The 19,729-nt window shown below is 43.6% G+C and overlaps 1 non-coding gene across 1 annotated transcript; it reads left to right on the forward strand.

Moving 5' to 3' along the window:
- Positions 1 to 5,121: 5,121 nt before the first annotated feature.
- On the forward strand, positions 5,122 to 5,259 carry LOC119941667. The gene has a single exon (XR_005455256.1). It is a non-coding gene; the product is annotated as a small nucleolar RNA SNORA7 (small nucleolar RNA).
- The last annotated feature ends 14,470 nt before the right edge of the window (positions 5,260 to 19,729 follow it).

The following is a 19,729-nucleotide window of genomic DNA, read 5'->3' on the forward strand; positions in this document are numbered from 1 at the left end:
ATACATACATAATACATATTTGTACATATTTATTACTCTAATTTATTTTACTTGTACATATCTATTCTATTTTGTTAATATGTTTGGTTTTGTTCTCTGTCTCCCCCTTCTAGACTGTGAGCCCACTGTTGGGTAGGGACCGTCTCTATATGTTGCCAACGTGTACTTCCCAAGCGCTTAGTACAGTGCTCTGCACACAGTAAGCGCTCAAATACGATTGATTGATATAAGGATTCATTTGTTCATTCATTCATACAATTGTATTTATTGAGTGCTTACTGTGTGCAGAGCACTGTACTAAGCGCTTGGGAAGTACAAGTTGGCAACAGAGAACGGTCCCTACCCAATAACGGGCTCACAGTCTAGAAGGGGGAGACAGAAAACAAAACAAAACATGTAGACAGGTGTCAAAATCGCCAGAACAAATAGAATTATAGCTATATGCGCATCATTAACAAAATAAATAGAATAGTAAATATGTACAAGTAAAACAAATAGAGTAATGCATCCGTACAAATATATACAAGTGCTGTGGGGAGGAGAAGGAGGTAGGGCAGGGGGATGGGGAGAGGAGGAGAGGAAAAAGGGGGCTTGGTCTGGGAAGGCCTCCTGGAAGAGGTGAGCTCTCAGTAGGGCTTTGAAGGGAGGAAGAGAGCTAGCTTGGCAGATGTGTGGAGGGAGGGCATTCCAGGCCAGGGGAAGGATGTGGGCCGGGGGTCGATGGCGGGACAGGCGAGAATGAGGTACAGGGAGGAGGTTAGCGGCAGAGGAGCGGAGGGTGCGGACTGGGCTGGAGAAGGGAGGTGAGGTAGGAGGGGGCAAGGGGGTGGAGAGCCTTGAAGCCCAGGGTGAGGAGTTTTTGCTTGATTTGTAGGTTGACAGGCAGCCACTGGAGGTTTTTGAGGAGGGGAGTGACGTGCCCAGAGCGTTTCTGTACAAAGATAATCCTGGCAGCAGAGTGAAGTATAGACTGAAGCGGGGAGAGACAGGAGGATGCGAAATCAGAGAGGAGGCTGATGCAGTAATCATTTGTTCATTCAGTCATATTTTTTTACTGTGTGCAGAGCACTGTACTAAGCATTTGGGAAAGTACAGTGCATCAATAAACAATGACATTCCATACCCGCAACGAGCTCACAGTCTAGATTTGGGGAGACAGACATCAGTACAAATAAATAAAATGACACATAAGTGCTGTGGGGCTGATGGGAGGTGAGGAAGAGCAAAGGGAGCAAGTCAGGTCAACGCAGAAGGGAGTGGGAGTTGAGGAAAAGCGGGGCTTAGTCTGGGAAGGCCTTTTGGAGGAGATGTGCTTTGAACAAGGCTTTGAAGGTGGGGAGAGTCATTGTCAAATTTGAGGAGGGAGGGCATTCCAGGCCAGAGGCAGGACGTGGGCGGGAGGGACTATCAAGGGCTTAAGAGGTTCTGAGCCAGAGGAAATGAGCACTTCTTGGCCCGACAATGTGAATGTTTTTGGGGAAACCAGAAAGTTAATTAAAATTGACACCTCAAGTCATCGTAAGCAAAAAATTAGGTTGATGTTCCCTCATTTGGTCTATCTCTGCTTCTCCTCCCTCTAGAATATTTCATGCCCCAACTATTGCTGCCACATTTCCCCAGCTGAACTATAATAATAATCAGAGAAGCAGCATAGCTCAGTGGAAAGAGCCCGGGCTTGGGAGTCAGAGGTCATGGGTTCAAATTCCGGCTCTGCCAATTGTCAGCTGTGTGACTTTGGGCAAGTCACTTCACTTCTCTGGGCCTCAGTTACCTCATCTGTAAAATGAGGATTAAGACTGTGAGCCCCCCGTGGGACAACCTGATCACCTTGTAACCTCCCCAGCGCTTAGACGTGGGATGGATACAAGCTGGGGTGGATACAAGCGAATGGGGTTGGACGCAGTCCCTGCCTTGCGTGGGGCTCACAGTCTCAATCCCCATTTGACAGATTAGGTAACTGAGGCTCAGAGAAGTGAAGTGATTTCCCCAAGGACACCCAGCAGACCAGGGGCAGAGCCGGGATTAGAACCCACAACCTTCAGACTCCCAGCCCCATGCTCTTCTCCAAGTGAAGTTCCTTGTCCAAGGTCAAGAACAAGGGACAAGAACAGTGCTTTGCACATAGTAAGTGCTTAATAAATGCTATTATTATTATTATCAGTTTTCCTTCTGGTCTCCTGCTCCTCTCTTCAGTCCATTAGAGGTTGGGCCACAAAAGCCATTTTTCTAAAACAGTGATTGTCTCCCAATGCCCCCTCAAAAGTCCCTGATGGTTTCTCCCTATTGCTTTCCATCGAAAATAAAAACTCTGAACATTCACTTCAAGCTTTTCTACCACCTGCACCCTCTTAATGTCAGGCTCCAAGATTTAGTATCCTCACCAAGGGTTAACCTCCGACACCCTCTAGCCTTGCAGTTTTAGGCACTACTCCTTTAAATTGCATGTTATAAATTGCAAATTTATTAATGTTCATGTCTGTCTCCCCCTTAAAACAGTAAGCTTATGGGCAGAGATTGGGTCTGCTGATTCTATTATACTGTGCTCTTCCAAGCGGTTACTACAGTGCTGTGCACACAGTAAGTGCTCAATAGATACCATTGATTTGATTTGATAAGCAGAGAAACAGCATGGTCTAAGTGGAAAGATTACAAGCCTGGAAACCAGCGGAGCCAGGTTCTAATCCCAGCTCTGTCCTTTCCCTGCTGTGTGAGCTTGGGCTAAGTCACTTAACTACTCTGTGCCTCAGTCTGCTGGTCTATGAAATGGGGATTCAATACATATTGCCCTTCTAGTTAGACTGGAGGACAGGGACTGAGTCCAACCTGATTATCTTGTATCTATTACAGTGCTTGGCACATAGTAAGTGCTTTCCAGATACCGCCATTATAATTGGGTGTACACGCACATCACTGGGCTATACTGCTGAGTACTTCTGGAACCAAATTCATTCTGGGACTGAAAATTACACGGGATTATCTATCTTGGGAAAACTTTAGCTTTAATAGAAACTTGCAGATCAGATGATTCCATTTAATAATTGTTTGCTGAGTGACTGATAGGGTTGGAATGAACCCTTTTTCCTGCCTCCTGACCAGGCTGAAGCTAATCATCCGTGAAAACTAAACTGTTTCCTAAAACTCTTCTAGGATTTCCAAATCATTCATTCTTTCATTCAATCGTATTTATTGAGCACTTACTGTGTGCAGAGCACTGTACTAAGCACTTGGGAAGTACAAGTCAGCAACTTATAGAGATGATCCCTACCCAACAAAGGGACAATGTATAGCCTAAATCCTCCATGCTTCCTCCATCATCCCACTCTGAACCCCTCAGTACTTACATACAGAGCTGTAATTTATTTTATCGTCTGTCTTCCCCTCTAGATTGTGAGCTCCTTGCAGGCCCTCTTCCAAGCGCTTAGTACAGTGGCCCACCCCCAGCCAGTTGCTCAATAAATGCGATCGATTGATTGACTGAAACCCGATTCCTCTTGTCCTGTCCAAAATATAACAATTGGAGAGTTGTTCAACCACAAAGATCTCAACAAAATGACTGGTTTTGAAGCACAGTTCATTAACCTCTCTTTGAGCTCTTGGGGAAATAATAATAATAATAATGATGATGGTATTTGTTAAGTGCTATGTGCAAAGCACTGTTCTAAGCACTGGGGAGGTTACAAGGTGATCAGGTTGTCCCACGGGAGGCTCACAGTCTTAATCCCCATTTTACAGATGAGGTAACAGGCACAGAAAAGTGAAGTGACTTACCCAAGATCACACAGCTGACGGTGGAGTCAGGATTTGAACCCATGACCCCTGACTCCAAAGCCTGTGCTCTTTCCACTGAGCCATGCTGCTTCTCTATCAGGGAAATCAAAAGTTTGGTTTTACTGACCCAGCCCTCTCCTGGTTGTGCCTTGTCAGTCATGGGCTCTAATTCTGGCTCTGCCACATGTGTGCTGAGTGACTTTGGGTAGGTCACTTCACTTCTCTGGGCTTCAATTACCTCATCTGTAAAATGAGGATTGAGACTGTGAGCCACATGTGGGACAGGGACTGTGTCCAACCCAATTTGCTTGTATCCATCCCAGCACTCAGCACAGTAGTTGGCACTTTAACAAATACCATTAGTATTTATTGTTATTATTATTTATTATTAAAGAACCCCAGCCCATCCACTTAAGGAAATCCCAGGCATTTTTGGATGTTTATGGGCCAACTTCAATAAGGCCCGAATTTTGCCAAATGAAAAGAAAAAATGTCTCAGGGCTGCTAGATTTCAAGTTTGAATTAAGGGGCCTCCTTAACTTGGATGAGCCAATGTCTTATTGGCTCGCTTATTGCTCTTCCTTTTCCAACTTCTCACCCCTTTGTCTACATATGATGATGAAATTACTTTGGAGAAAACACAGAGGGTCCGATCTAAAACCCTGATTTCAGCACATCGACCTCTTCTCTCTCATCCTCCACCTCCTTGCCCGTCTAGGGTTTGGATTCAATTTTCTGGAAGGCAGGTTCAGTGAAGTAGCTGATTAGCGATATTGTTTGGCTTGAGTCAAATTTTCTTTCACAAATGCTTCTGAAACATTCTACAAAGCCTCTGTTATTTCCTGTATTTTGGTGACTGGTAATTGGTTTCCAGATGGAAAATGTGCATCATGGTCTTAGAGCTTTGCTAATTCTTAGTTTGAAAATAAATAGTTTCATGGATGCATTTCCTTGTTTATATTCATTCTTTTTTAATGAATGAATAGGATCATACTTTCCTATCATAGGATCACAGGGATAGGATCATACTTTCAATAACGTCATTTTTGCAACTGAGGAATAGCTCTATATCCTATTTTTATAAAGCACGTTCAGTTTAGTGCCACAGTGCAACAATGTACCCTTCAGTATTTGTTCCTTGTGGTTGCTTTTGTGATTTTCTCTGATTTTGCAATTTGGGGCAACAATCAGTCCCTCATTCATTGTCATATTTATTGAGCGCTTACTGTGTGCAGAGCACTGTACTTGTGAGGGGTCTTCAGTTGTGTAACTATACTCGGATTATCAGCATAATATACTATCAAACAGTGGTATTTATGGAGCGCTTAATATGTGCAGAGTACTGAACTAAGCCCCCTCTCAGGGTCACACCTGGAGAGTTTCCAGTACTCTACCGATCGCGGCTATGGGAGGGAGAGTCAGGCAGAGGCCTACCCATTCCATTCCTAGCTTGGGCAGTGGCTAGCGAGTGGCAGACAATCTACTACAAGTCAAAACTCACCAGTACTGGGCAGCAGTGGCATGGGAGAGAGTCGAGGGAGTAGACTCACGTTTACTGCACGAAAAGAGGCAATGGTAAACTGCTTCCACATTTTTACCAAGAAAACTCTATGGTTATACTACCAGAACCATTGCAGATGGAGCTGGGGCGCTCTGGGAAAGATGTGTCCATGGCATCGCTATGGGTCGGACAAGACTCGACAGCATAAGACAACTACAACGGCGAGTTGTAAATATTAACCTAATTATAATTATTACATTCAACTATATTGATATCATTTTTAAGTGATGTGAGCAATAAATTCAGGCTTAACTCCCTAAAACCTTCTGCACTGGTAACTCTGTAGGCTGACTTCTTGGTTTAACAGGCTAGTTCAGCTTGAACATTTTATGAGGAATAGAAGAGAAAGAAAACTATTCCTATAGCTGAAATAGCATGCTTATTGCTTCCTTTTGTGCTCAATAGTGAGCTAGTCGTATCATTCTGGTATAGTATTTGCTAAGCACTTATTGAATGTAGAGAATTTGGGAGCGTGCACTAGAAACGAAAGACCCGGCTCCTGACCTCAAGGATCTTACAACCTAATGGAACCTCTTTTGTAAATAATAATAATGGTCTTTGTTAAGTGCTTACTATGTGCTGTATTAAACACTGGGGTGGATACGAAGCAAATCGGTTTGGACACAGCCCTTATCCCACATGGGGCTCAAAGTCTTAATCCCCATTTTATAGGTGAGGTAATTGAGGCACAGGGAAGTGAAGAGACTTGCCCGAGGTCATACAGCAGATGAATGGAGGAGCTGGGATTCAGATGGCATTTGTTAAGCACTTACTATGTGTCAAACACCATTCTAAGCGCTGGGGTAGATACAAGTGCTCCAGGTGGCAGAGGAAAGAGGATTTTTTTCTTCATCTTATCCCATATTTTTTTCTCCTGTCTTGCTAGCTGGCCTTCAAGGAGAGAGAGACAGGTCTCCAGGAGCTGAAAGGCAACATTAGAGGAGAAATGTTTGGCACACTTCCAAATGAGCATAATTCCGCCCCTCCCCGCCCTCCAGTAGATGAGGTAAATGTTGCCCCACTATCTCTGTGTTAGCCATGATCCTTTTCGGAATAGTTGTGGCAACACATACATTAAAGAGCACATTCTTCCTGTCCCCTCTTCCTCTCTTCCCTCCCTCTTCAAAAATGGCCTCAGGGGCCCCCAGAGAACTTCTGTAAGAGCAAGCCCTCAGTTTCCTTGTCGGGAATATGGGGATTAAATCCTCCTCCCACTCCGACTGTGAATCCCATGTGGCACGGGGGCTATGTCTAACCTGACCATCTTGTTATCTACGCAGCACTGAGCGGTGCTTCACAAATACCATTTAAAAAAAAACAAGAAGAAAGGCATTTCTCTTCACTTGGAGAGTGATGTGGGAAGCTGGGCTCCATCTGCTTGGGTTTCATCAAATGGGCTTTTGAAGACTGTTGCCTATTTCATCTCCTCTAAAAAGAGCAGTTGGATATGATGCCCAACTGTTCTGAAGCATTAGAAAGAGAGGCAGGCCAAGGCTTCCATTTTCTTGTAAACAATCCGGGAAGCAGCATGGCCTAGTGGATAGAGAATGGGCCTTGAAGTCAGAAGGACCACGGTTCTAATTCCGGCTCGGCCACTTGTCCGCTGTGTGAACTTGTGTAAATCACTTCACTTCTCTGTGCTTCAGTTAGCTACCTCATCTGTAAAATGGAGATTAAGACTGTGAGCCCCCTGTGGGACATGAACTGTGTCCAAACTGATTAGCTTGTACCTACCCTATCGCTTAGTACAATGCCTGGCACATAGTAAGCACATAACGTAGACCATAAAAAGAAAAGATAGCAGAAGCCAAACCAAAGGATTGTGCAAAGTCAGGACTGTATTACTCAAATGCAAAATGTAAACTGGAAGCCGGAAGAAAACCCAGCTGAGTTTTTGCATGTTGTAATGATGGGTTGTATGCGTTATTCAAAAAAGAGCTGACTGAAAATATTGTTCCAAATAAGCGAGATCTTCCGCCAAGAAACGCTTTGGAAAGCATTTCACTCAGGGCCTCAAACCTTCTACGGTTTTCCCAGCCATGGAGGTTTCGAGATAAATATTTCATGTGGTTTCTGGTGATTCTTGCAAAACGCAATGGTCTATTCTTGAATACGGGAGGTGTTTTAGGAAAGGTCATGGGAGGTGAATAAACAGTCCAGAATCTTTCCTTTTTAAACTAAATCTGGTAAAAACCTTTCAAAGATATTTATCAAGAGTCCAGTTATGGATAATATCCTTACAGGGTAATTTCCGAGTGACTTGGAAATCATGACTAGGTAAACTCTGCCTTTGAAATGTGAATGCGTGACGAAAGCAAATGTTTGGAGCAGAATCTTCTCCAGGGTTTTCTGATGTCATTGACTAGATTCAAGTGGATGCAATTTTCCAAACAAACTCTTCCGTTTGACTTTCCAAACATGTTTACATTGAAAATGAATTTCAGTGCAATGATTACCCCTGCCAAAATTGTCAGGAAGTGGACTTAAAAGCAAGCTAAATCCAGGTCTCCTCTGAGAAGAGGATCACTTTCTTGCTAAAACTTGCCTCAGGAAAACTCACGCTGCTCTGGTATTTTCCTGTTCTGCTGTTTTTATAACCTGGAATCCCAAACCTCAGTAACCTGACAGTCTCGGCAGAGTGATCCCTAATTCCCCAATCGTGTTCTAGCCAAAACAGTGAAAACACATGTTGCGGCAGAACTGAGTGTACAGGCATGGGGATTTTCTCATCTCCCATCTCTACTACTACTACTACTTAAGTGTCTCCGTCTACTACATCATCCTTCCCCGCACCACCCCAGTCCATAGTTCACTCTGCTGCCCAGATCATTTTTCTAAAACACTGCTCCGCATGTATGTCTCCCACCCCTCAAAATCATCCATCTCCGCTTCAAGGAAAAACTCACTATCGGCTTTAAGGTACTCAGGCGATTTTCTCCCCTTTAAGGTACTCAGGCGATTTTCTCCCCTTTATTTTCCTCCCTCCTCTCCCACTATAACCCAGCCTTCAAACTCTGCTCCTCTAATACCAGCCAACCTACTGTGCTTAGATTTCCTCCATCTCAGCACTGACCCCTTGCTCACATCCTCCTTCTTGCCTGGAACTCTCCCTCCCTCTTCACATCCAGCAGACCACTTCTCTCCCCCTCTTGAAAGCTCTACTGAAGTTACACATCCTCCGGGAAACCTTTCCTGACTAATCTCTCCTCTCCCCATTCTCTTTCCCTTCCCTTCTGTGTCATCTGTGCATGTGAATATGTAAACTTCCTAAATCACACACACACATACACATACATATATACACACTGTGGGAGGGTATCCACATAGGTATCACGTAGTATAACCTAGTATCACACAGGTACTTAACCACAGTGCGCACACAAACACACACACACACACACACATGCATACATATATACACATAGGTATGTGTGTGTCTGCATGCATGCAGTGGTTAAGTATGTAATTTAGAGGGGCAACTGTAGTCAAGATAACTATCGATAGATATCTTTATTCTCTGTCACTTCCCCCTACCTGTAAATATTTACTGATGTATTTCTATTAATGTCTGTCTCCCCCTCTAGACTGTGAGTGCACTGTGGGCCAGGATTGTCACTCTTTATTGTTGTACTGTACTCTCCCAAGCACTTAGTACAGTGCTTTGCACACAGTAAGCCCTCAGTAAATATGACTGAAAGAATGAATGAATAATTTATTTTAGTACCTGCCTTCCCCACTCAATGTTAAGTTCCTTGAGGGCAGGGATCCTGTCTACCAACTGAATTTTTCTCTCCCAAGCACTTAATACAGAACTCTGCACTGAGAAAGCATTCAATAAATTCCATAGATCATCATCATCATCATCAATCGTATTTATTGAGCGCTTGCTATGTGCAGAGCACTGTACTAAGCGCTTGGGAAGTACAAATTGGCAACATAGAGAGACAGTCCCTACCCAACAGTGGGCTCACAGTCTAAAAGGGGGAGACAGAGAACAAAACCAAACATACTAACAAAATAAAATAAATAGAATAGATATGTACAAGTAAAGTAAATAAATAAATAAATAGAGTAATAAATATATATACATATATACAGGTGCTGTGGGGAAGGGAAGGAGGTAAAATGGGGGGGATGGAGAGGGGGACGAGGGGGAATTATAGATTGATTGGCTGTATTTCCTCACCCCTTAGGATTCAGCGCTGGTTAACAGATACCCCAACTGCCGGATCTAGGCTCCCCTTGACCTTGATATGTGTGGAGGAGGATGGGAAATCCAGGGATTTTTCGGTGGTGGAATTACTTCATGATCAAAGGTGAGTCTTGGGGACTTCTAAATGTAGATGTCATCTAATTTCACACATCTATCCTTAAGCTCACAGTGAGATTAGATGGTTCCCTATTGCTCTCACCTTCGGGGAAGGAGTGTGGAGTTGTGGACCAAGCTTGGGTTCTAATCCCGGCTCTGCCACCTGTCTGCTGGTTGGCCTTGGACACTTCTCTGTGCCTCAGTTACCTCATCTGTAAAATCGGGATTGAGACTGTGTCCCCGCGTGGGACAGGGGCTGTGACCCGACTGATTTGCTTGTACCCACCACAGCTCTTAGCACAGTGTCTGGCACATAGTGGGGCTGGGAAGTGGGGAGAAGAGCAAATGGAGCAAGTCAGGATGACACAGAAGGGAGTGGGAGAGGAGGAAAAGTGGGGCTTAGTCTGGGAAGGCTTCTTGGAGGAGTTGTGTCTTCGATAAGGCTTTGAAGTGGGGGGAGAGGAATTGTCTGACAGACTGAAGGAGGGAGGGGGTTTCGGGCCGGGATCAGCGGCGAGACAGGCGAGATGGAGACACAGTGAGAAGGTTAGCGCTACAGGACTGAAGTAAGCACTGGGGTAGATACAAGTTCATCAGGTTAGATGTAGTCCACAGCCCTCATGAGGCTCACAGCCTGGATAACCATTTTAATAATAATAATAATAATTTTGGTATTTGTTAAGCGCTTACTATGTGCAAAGCACTGTTTTAAGCACTGTGGGGAGGATACATTTTATAGATGAGGTGGCTGAAGCGTGGCTCAATGGAAAGAGCACGGGCTTGGGAGTCAAAGGTCATGGGTTCAAAGCCCCGATCCCCCAATTGTCAGCTACGTGATTTGGGCAAGCCACTTCACTTCTCTGTGCCTCAGTTTCCTCATCTGTAAAATGGGGATTAAGACTGTGAGCTCCACGTGGGACAACCTGATCACCTTGTATCCTCCCCAGCGTTTAGAACAGTGCTTTGCACATAGTAAGCGCTTAACAAATGCCATTATTATTGCCGACTTGTACTTCCCAAGCGCTTAGTACAGTGCTCTGCACACAGTAAGCGCTCAATAAATACGACTGATTGATTGAAGCACAGATAAATTAAATGACTTGCCCAAAGTCAAACGACAGACAAGTGGCAGAGCTGGGATGAGAAGACTTTGGACATTTAGTATTAGCTCCACCTACAACCCCTGTATACAGATCTATTAATAATAATAATAATTATTATTGTTATTATTATGGCATTTGTTGAGTGCTTACTATGTGAAAACCACTGCTGTAAGCGCTGTGGGGGATACAAGGTGATCAGGTTGTCTCATGTGGGGCTAACAGTCTTCATCCCCATTTTACAGATGAGGTAACTGAGGCTCCGAGAAGTTAAGTGACTTGTCCAAGGTCACACAGCAGACATGTGGTGGAGCCGGGATTCGAACACATGACCTCTGACTCCAAAGCCTGGGCTCTTTCCACTGAGCCGCGCTGCTTCTCTAATTCTATTCTCTAATTATCCATTTATATGAATGTCTGTCTCGCCCTCTAATAATAATGGTATTTGTTAAGTGCTTACTACATGCCAGGCACTGTACTAAACCTCACTTTTCCTCATCTCCCGCTCCCTTCTGTGTTGTCCTGACTTGCTCCCTTTGCTCTTCCTGCCGCCTTCCACCATCCCCACAGCACTTATGTATATATCTGCAATTTTATTTGTATTGATGTTTGCCTCCCCCCTCCGCCCCTCACCAGACTGTGAGCTCGTTGTGGGCAGGGAATGTCACTGTTTATGGTTGTATTATACTCTCCCAAGTGCTTAGTACAGTGTTCTGCACACAGTAAGTGCTTAATATGAATATGATACTTGGCAGAGAGTAAGTGTTAAACAAATACCACACCGAAGAATACAGATCCAAGTGCATAGATTTATTCATAAGTGCAGAAGGAATGTTTTTACTATGAACTTCAATTTGAAATGGTCCCCCTTTTTTTTTCCACTGATTCATAGGTAGCAATGTGCCTAAACACCTTTTTTTTCAACACTTTCTATCCCCTCCACTAGAGATGCAGGGAAGGTGAAGCAAAGTTTATGGGCTTGTGGAGCAGGCTGGGGATCATTTTACCTTCTGGGAATAAATTCATAAACTGTACCGTCCCTAAAAAAGGACAAAAAAAAATTCCCCCAACTCTGACCTCAACGATTTCCCCTCCCATCTGTGCTCACACACACCACATTCAGTGTTTTTGTCAAAACCATAAGCCATTTCTTAGGAAGTGTTCTCTTTATGCCCTTCCGGATCAGGCGTCAGCAACCAAAAAATGATTGCCGTGCCAAAACCGGTGGTGTAGGGTGGGAGGAAGGAGGCAGATAAGGTGGGCCACTCGTCGGCTGTGTGACACGGGGCAAGTCACTTAACTTCTCTGTGTCTCGGTTTCCTCATCCTTAAAATGGGAATTAAATCCTACTCCCTTCTATTTAGACTTTGAGTCAGGCAGTGAATCATATTTATTGAGTGCTTACTGTGTGCAGAGCAATGTACTAAGCGCTTGGGAGAGTACCATATGACAATATAAGGGGCACGTTCCCTGCCCACAGCGAGTTTAAAGTGGGCACGGACTGTGTCCAACCTGATTATTTTGTATCTACCTCATGCTTAGTACATAGTAAGTGCTTAAAAAGTGACATATTTATTGGATTTGATGTTTGTCATGTGCTTGCCAGGCACAGGAACTAAGAGATTTAAGGAGGAGAGGGACAGTCAAATCAGTCAGTCATATTTATGGAGAACTTATCATATGTAGAGCACAGCTTTAAGTGGTTGGGAGAGGATAATACAACAGTACAACAGTTACATTTCCTGCCCACAGTGAGCTTATGGTCTAGAGGGAGAGGCAAACATTAATAGAAATAAGTACATTATGGCTATATACGTAAATGAGAAGCAGCATGGCTCAGTGGAAAGAGCCCGGGCTTGGAAGTCAGAGGTCATGGGTTCTAATCCCGGCTCTGCCACTTGTCTGCTGTGTGGCCTTGGGCAAGCCACTTCACTTCTCTGGGCCTCAGTTAGCTCATCTGTAAAATGGGGATTAAGACTGTGAGCCCCACATGGGACAACCTGATCCCCTTGTATCCCCCCCAGTGCTTAGAAAAGTGCTTCGCACGTAGTGAGCGCTTAACAAATGCCATCATTATTATTATTAAGTGCTGTGGGGCTGGGAGGGGAGATGACTAAAGGGAGCAAGTCAGGTGATGCAGAAGGGAGGGGGAGAAGAGGAGAGAGGGCTTAGTCAAGAAAGGTCTCTTGGAGGAGATGTGCCTTCAAAAAAGCTCTGAAGCCGAGGAGAGTCACTGTCTGTCGGATATGAGGAGGGGACATGGCTCAGTGGAAAGAGCACGGGCTTTGGAGTCAGAGGTCATGGGTTCAAATCCCAACTCCGCCACTTGCCAGCTACGTGACTTTGAGCAAGTCACTTCACTTCTCTGGGCCTCAGTTCCCTTATCTGTAAAATGGGGGTGAAGACTGTGAGCCCCCCTTGGGACAACCTGATTACCTTGTATCCCCCCAGTACTTAGAACAATGCTTTGCACATAGTAAGCGTTTAATAAATGCCATCATTATTATTATTAGAAGCAGGACATGGGTGAGAGGTCAGTGGCGAGAAGACAAGACTGAGGTACAGTGAGAAGGTTGGCATTAGTGGAGGAAGTGTGCAGGCTGAGTTGTGGGAGAGTTGCAAGGTGAGGTAGGAGGGACAGGGCCCAGACCATGGCACTATCGTTGTAGTGGGCTTCTCCAACCAGGAAATGTCCCCTGGAAGTGAGCCTCATTGCCTCTGGAGTGGCCAAGAGACTGGCTAATATCTCCTAGGGGTTGCCAACCCACGCTCTAAGATTTTTGTTTGGAATATGTAGATCAATTCATCAATCACATTATTTGAGTGAATACTGTGTGCAGAGCACTGTATTAAGCTCTGGGGAGAATACAGTATAGCAATAAAATGGAGTGGATAGTCTCATTCCATGCCCACAGTCTAGCGGGTAAACATAAATACACACACATACATAGATATATATTTATATATATATATATCTTTATTTTTTATTATTATTATATTATTATTAATATTTATTATTATATTTATTACTCTATTTATTTATTTATTTATTTATTTTGCTTGTACATTTCTATCCTATTTATTTTATTTTGTTGGTATGTTTGGTTCTGTTCTCTGTCTCCCCCTTTTAGACTGTGAGCCCACTGTTGGGTAGGGACTGTCTCTATGTGATGCCAATTTGTACTTCCCAAGCGCTTAGTACAATGCTCTGCACATAGTAAGCACTCAATAAATACGATTGATAGATTGATTGATTGATATATGAATATACATGTATCTATCTATCTATATACATGTATATAGCTATGGGTTTGTTTTGTTTTTCTGATATTTGTTAAGGACTTAATATGTGCCAAGCACTGTACTAAGCACTGGGACCCTTCTAGATTGTGAGCCCCTTGTTTGGTAGGGACCATCTCTATAAGTTGCCAACTTGTACTTCCCAAGCGCTTAGTACAGTGCTCTGCACACAGTAAGCACTCAATAAATACGATTGATTGAATGAATGAAGGAAGGAATACAAGACTGAGGATCAAAAGAGGAATTTTCTGGTGAAGAATCAGGTTGGACACAGTCCCTGTCCCACAAGTGATCCCATTGTTGGGTAAGGACCGTCTCTATGTGTTGCCGACTTGTACTTCCCAAGCGCTTAGTACAGTGCTCTGCACACAGTAAGCGCTCAATAAATACAATTGAATGAATAAGGCTCGCAGTCTTAATTCCCATTTTACAGATGAGGTAACTGAGGCACAGAAATGTTAAGTGACTTGCCCAAAGTCACAGAGCAGACAGGTGGTGGAGCCGGGATTAGAACCCAGGTCTTTTTACTCCCAACCCATTTTATCTTCCTAGATAATGACTGGTGTGCGGACAAATTACTCAGGTCAGCACATTTCCTGGGGAATCAGAAGAACAGCCCTTATGCTTGTTTGTTCAGAGCCCAAATGGCCCAGCTGCTGAAATATAAACTAACCAAATGCTGCCCCGGAAGCCAGTTCTCGTCCTTGGAAATTTTGGGTTGGCTTCCCAGAGGTTTTCACTTTACCAGAAATTGTGACCACAGGAATTGTGCTCTGGGCGATAAAACTTGAGGTCCAGAAAGGAAGGTTGCTCCTTGTTAGAGTTGAAGAGAAGAAAAAGTGGAATCAAGCCAACATTCAATCAGTGAATCCTTATTGCGGAAGCAGTGTGGCTCAGGGGATAGAGCGTGGGCATGGGTGTCATAGGACCTGGGTTCTAATCATCAGATAACTTTCTGGAAAATAGTAGCTTGGGGATTACAAAGATAAAGTGCAGAAGCGAAATTGTTGCAAAATCACTTATATCTAAATGAAGTTCCTGGGATGAGAAATAGTTCTCAGGAGGAATGTCCAGGAGGAGCCTGAGTTCGGAGTTCTAAAAATAGTTATAATGATAATAATTATGGTATTTGTTAAGCACTTACTCTGTGCCAAGCACTGATCTAAACACTGGGGTAGGTACAAGGTAATCAGGTTGTTCCACTTGGGGCTTCCCAGTCTTTATCCCATTTTACAGATGAGGTAACTGAGGCCCAGAGAAGTTAAGTGGCTTACCCATGATCACACAGCAGACAAGTGGCAGAGGCGGGATTAGAACAGTGACCTCTGACTCCCAAGCCCAGGCTCTTTCCACTAGGCCACGCTGCTTCTCATTATGGCTCCCATTTGAAACCAACTCTTATGACTAAAAATTGGTTATTTATCATTCAGGAGTTTCTGTGGGGTAAAGTGTAATGTAGCATCTCTTTGTTCACTGGGGATACCAGAGAAATTACAGGGCATACGTAACCTGTGAAGTTCAATGCACAGTTCAGCTGCTTAGACTAAGATCCCAGAGGTACTTAGTTCACTATCGAATATTTATTAAGTTCCTACTGTGTGCAGAGCACTGTTTGGAAGCATGAGCAGCAATCCCTATCTTTGAAGAGCTTGTGAAGAAGACTGAGATATCAATTGAGGGAAATACAAATAGTTCAAAGAGGATCAGAATAGGGTAGAAAATAGAGGCAAATGAAACCCAATGAACAGGTAAACTGATAAATATAGAGGATTGATTAGGTGGCAGAGGGAATGGTACAGATGATAGGAAAATGGAGGGCAAATTAGGGAACGTCTCCTGGAGGAGGTGACCTTTTTGGAAGTCTTTGATGGAGAGGGGAGATACTTGGGTTGTCTAGACTACTTGAAACAGTCTGCACCTTGTAGATGTTGTAATCCTTCCTTTTTTTATGGTATTTGTAAAGTGTGTACTATGAGCCAAGCATGGAACTAGTGCTGGGGTAGATGCAAGACAGTCAGGTTGGACACAGTCCCTGTCTCACACATGGACTATTTTATGGATGAGGTAACTGAGCTACAGGGAAGTGAAATGACTTGCCCAAGGTCACACAACAGACAAGAGGTGCAACCAGGATTGGAACCCAGGTCCTTCTGACTTCCAGGCTGTATCTACTGGGCCACACTGCTTCTCTGATTCCAGTTTCTGTTGAGATTTCATACCCTATAAAATGAGGATTTCTCTCAGGTTGCTGTTGACTGCACAGCTGCTTGCAGTCATTCATTCCTTCAATCGTATTTATTGAACGCTTGCTGTGTGCAGAGCAGCACTGTACTAAGTGCTTGGAAAGTTCAATTCAACAACAGAGACAATCCCTACCCAACAATGGGCTCACAGTCTAGAAGGAAGGAGACAGACAACAAAACAAAACAAGTAGGCCAGGCACTGGTTTCCTGTTCTCCGAGCAGTGAGATCCATGTTAGGATTGCCGTTTTCCTTACCCCCAGTGGGAAGATCATCTAAAGGGACCAATCATCTGTTTCCTTATGCTGGCCAATATCCATGTTGCTTAGATGGGTGAAAATTGGGCATCAGGTGACCTATTGGATGCTCTCTTCTCTGACAGCTTGGACATACCCCCTGGATCCAGACATACCTCATTTTTTTTTAAATGAGGTGGTAATTTCTCTCAGGAATACTGTGAGGCTAAATTATGAGGGGAAGGTCACTGTAGCTCTCCATCATGGCCTACTAGAGGGGAACTAGGGATGTAAAAGGATGAAGTTAGAGATCATAGATCATCAGGATGGATGTCAGAGGACCAATTCATGTCATTTCTCCAAGCTTCCTGTTGCCAATCTTGGAGCCATAAACATTGGGATGGAGGCAGGATTGGTATCTCCTATATTCCTATGATCTAACTTGGCAGGGAGATGGGGCAAAGCATCCTGGGCCTAATTTCAATCCTTTCTGTGAATTCAAAGATGTCACTTCCTCTTTCCTTGGACAGTATTACAGGGTTATTTATTACTCCAGAATATTGTACCAACAATCCAGGTCCGCGTGGAGGAAAGAGCAGTTTTTTAGCAGAAAATTCCTCTTTCGATCCTCAGGCACACAAAAACCAATCCGACACTCAGGGCCGGGGAGAGTACTATCTGGACAGAATTAATATTCGCAGAGCCACATACCAAGGGTGTCACCTTAGCATCTGCAGAAGTAGCCATGGTGTCAGCAAACTCCTCCTGATTGGTAGAGAGCATTTTGGGCAAGAACTGATAGAAAATGTAAACTCCACAAGGATTTTGTAAGCTTTTCTCTTGCGCTGATAGAAAATGTAAACTCCACAAGGATTTTGTAAGCTTTTCTCTTGCTTTCCCAAACACTTCATACAGTTCATTGCATCCTTTAAGCAGGTTTGAGCTGCGAAGTTGGGAAGGGAAAACTTTCCCATTGTCGTTATTTGTGGGGATAAGGACTAGGTTTTTTTCTTCAGTTATTATTATTATGGTATTTGTTAAGCTCTTACTATGGGATAAGGGCTAGGTTTTTTTCTTCAGTTATTATTATTATGGTATTTGTTAAGCTCTTACTATGTGTCAAGCACTGTTCCTAGCACTACGTAGATATAAGATAATCGGGTCGGACACAGGCCCTGTCCTCCATGTGGAGAACAGGTACTGAATCACCATTTGACAGAGGAGGAAACTGAAGCAAAGAGAAGTTGTGACTTGCCCAAGGTCACCCAGCTGGCAGAGCCCGGATTAAAACCCAGGTCCTCTAAGTCTCAGCCTCTTGCTCTTTCCACTAGGCAACATTGCCCTGCTAAACTCCATGACTGGCCCCTTCTCAGACCTCTAAACTATCACACAGGAGGGTACAGGTTCCGGAAACTTCCTCAGCAAGGCATTCAGGCTTTATTCCAAAGGACGCTTTTTTTATTTTATGTCCCGGGACAAAGGATTTCATTCAACCCAGGATTTATCCTGGAACAAGGTTTTTGCAGACCAATGGAATTGCCGGTTTTTGCATAACTGTTTACTCATGGAGAGAAAAATCCCATACGATGTAAGTCTAACTGTGGTCTCACTTCCCAAAATGACCACAGCAGGAACAGGAAGGTGAGCAGACCACTTTTCACATTCCATAATCAGGAAGAGGACTCCATGGTATATAGCCTTTAAGTCACTTGGACTCAACCCTGTTCTGGGCACAGTTTTTATTATTTCTTTCCTTTTCTGGGAAAATTAGCGTTTTTGAAGAGTAAATTGGCAGTTCTGTCTGAGCGTGTGCTCAGAATGGTTTGAAGAACTCATTCTGGGATTCCCGTAGAAACAGATGTCACCCCTCTTTGAAATATTCAAAGTAATTTCAATAATATTTACTAATGGGATAATTAGACGCAATGATAACCCCTCAAAACCCATTCAGCCTCCTGCCCTTCTTCTGCCTCTCATTAATCCCTTAAAAGGGAGCAATTTCTGTCTTTCTGCTTTTCCCACCTCCCGCGAGTCGGACATCTTGGGGATAGGCTATTGTTTGTCTCTAGAATGCTTTCCCCTTCATGCCAAGTCTTGTAAGTTCTGGGCTTTGAAAAGAGTACAGTGGCCCAAATGTGGCACGTACATAAGAGAGTACACAGTGGCATCCTTTAGTGTGCCAAAGAACATACCCCGACCCATTATATTATAAACCCATTGCATTCACATTTAAAAACCGACTGAAAAAGGCATAGCAAAACTTGTCACCGCAGTTTAAGAAATAATTCTCCATACTCTGATTTTTTTTCTTAGTCCCCCCCCTCCCCCAGTTAATCTTGGGTGCTCTCTGACTTTGATGCCAGGATGTGAGTCATAATATTTTATTTGTTATCATTCACTTGTCTAGCAGGCTAATGGAATGGCCCAGCCTGGAGACATGCACGATTACAATTGCTATTTGCTTTTCAGATTCACGATGAGCAATCATTTAGTTGGCCACCCCCACGTTTGCCCTCAGTGTTAATTTTTGAGTTTTCAGCGTTTCTCTGAGGTGACGTACCAGGTGGCCAGATTTGTGTCTGTTGGGCTGGTTCCGTATGGGGTCAGAGGCAGCCTGACCTAGTGGAAAAGAGCCTGGGAGTCGGAAGGACCTGGGTTCTAATCCTGACTCTGTCGCTTGTCTGCTGGGTGACCTTGGTCAAGTCACTTCTCTGGACTTCAGTCACCTCATGTGTAAAATGGGGGTCAAGACTGTGAGCCCTATGTGGAACAGAGACTGTGTCCAACCTGATCACCTTCTAACTTCCCCAACACTTAGAACAGTGCCTGGCCATAGTAAGTGCTTAAAAATACCATTTTATGCAGGGATTGTCTCTCTCTATTGCTGTATTGTTCTTCCCAAGCTCTTAGTACAGTGCTCTGCACACAGTAAGCACTCAATAAACATGACTGAATATATATTATAATGTAATTATGTATTATTATATATATTATTGTTAAATATTATATTCCAGTTGAATATAGTCAATTATATTCAATTGGAATATATATAATAATATATAATAATAATAATAATAATGGCATTTATTAAGCACTTACTATGTGCAAAGCACTGTTTTAAGCACTGGGGAGGTTACAAGGTGATCAGGATATATTGTATTCCAATTGAATATAGATGTATGATATATAATAATATGATATATAATAATAATAT

The sequence above is a fragment of the Tachyglossus aculeatus genome, chromosome 20 (genome assembly GCF_015852505.1).
Source record: "Tachyglossus aculeatus isolate mTacAcu1 chromosome 20, mTacAcu1.pri, whole genome shotgun sequence".
NCBI classification, from domain to species: domain Eukaryota; kingdom Metazoa; phylum Chordata; class Mammalia; order Monotremata; family Tachyglossidae; genus Tachyglossus; species Tachyglossus aculeatus.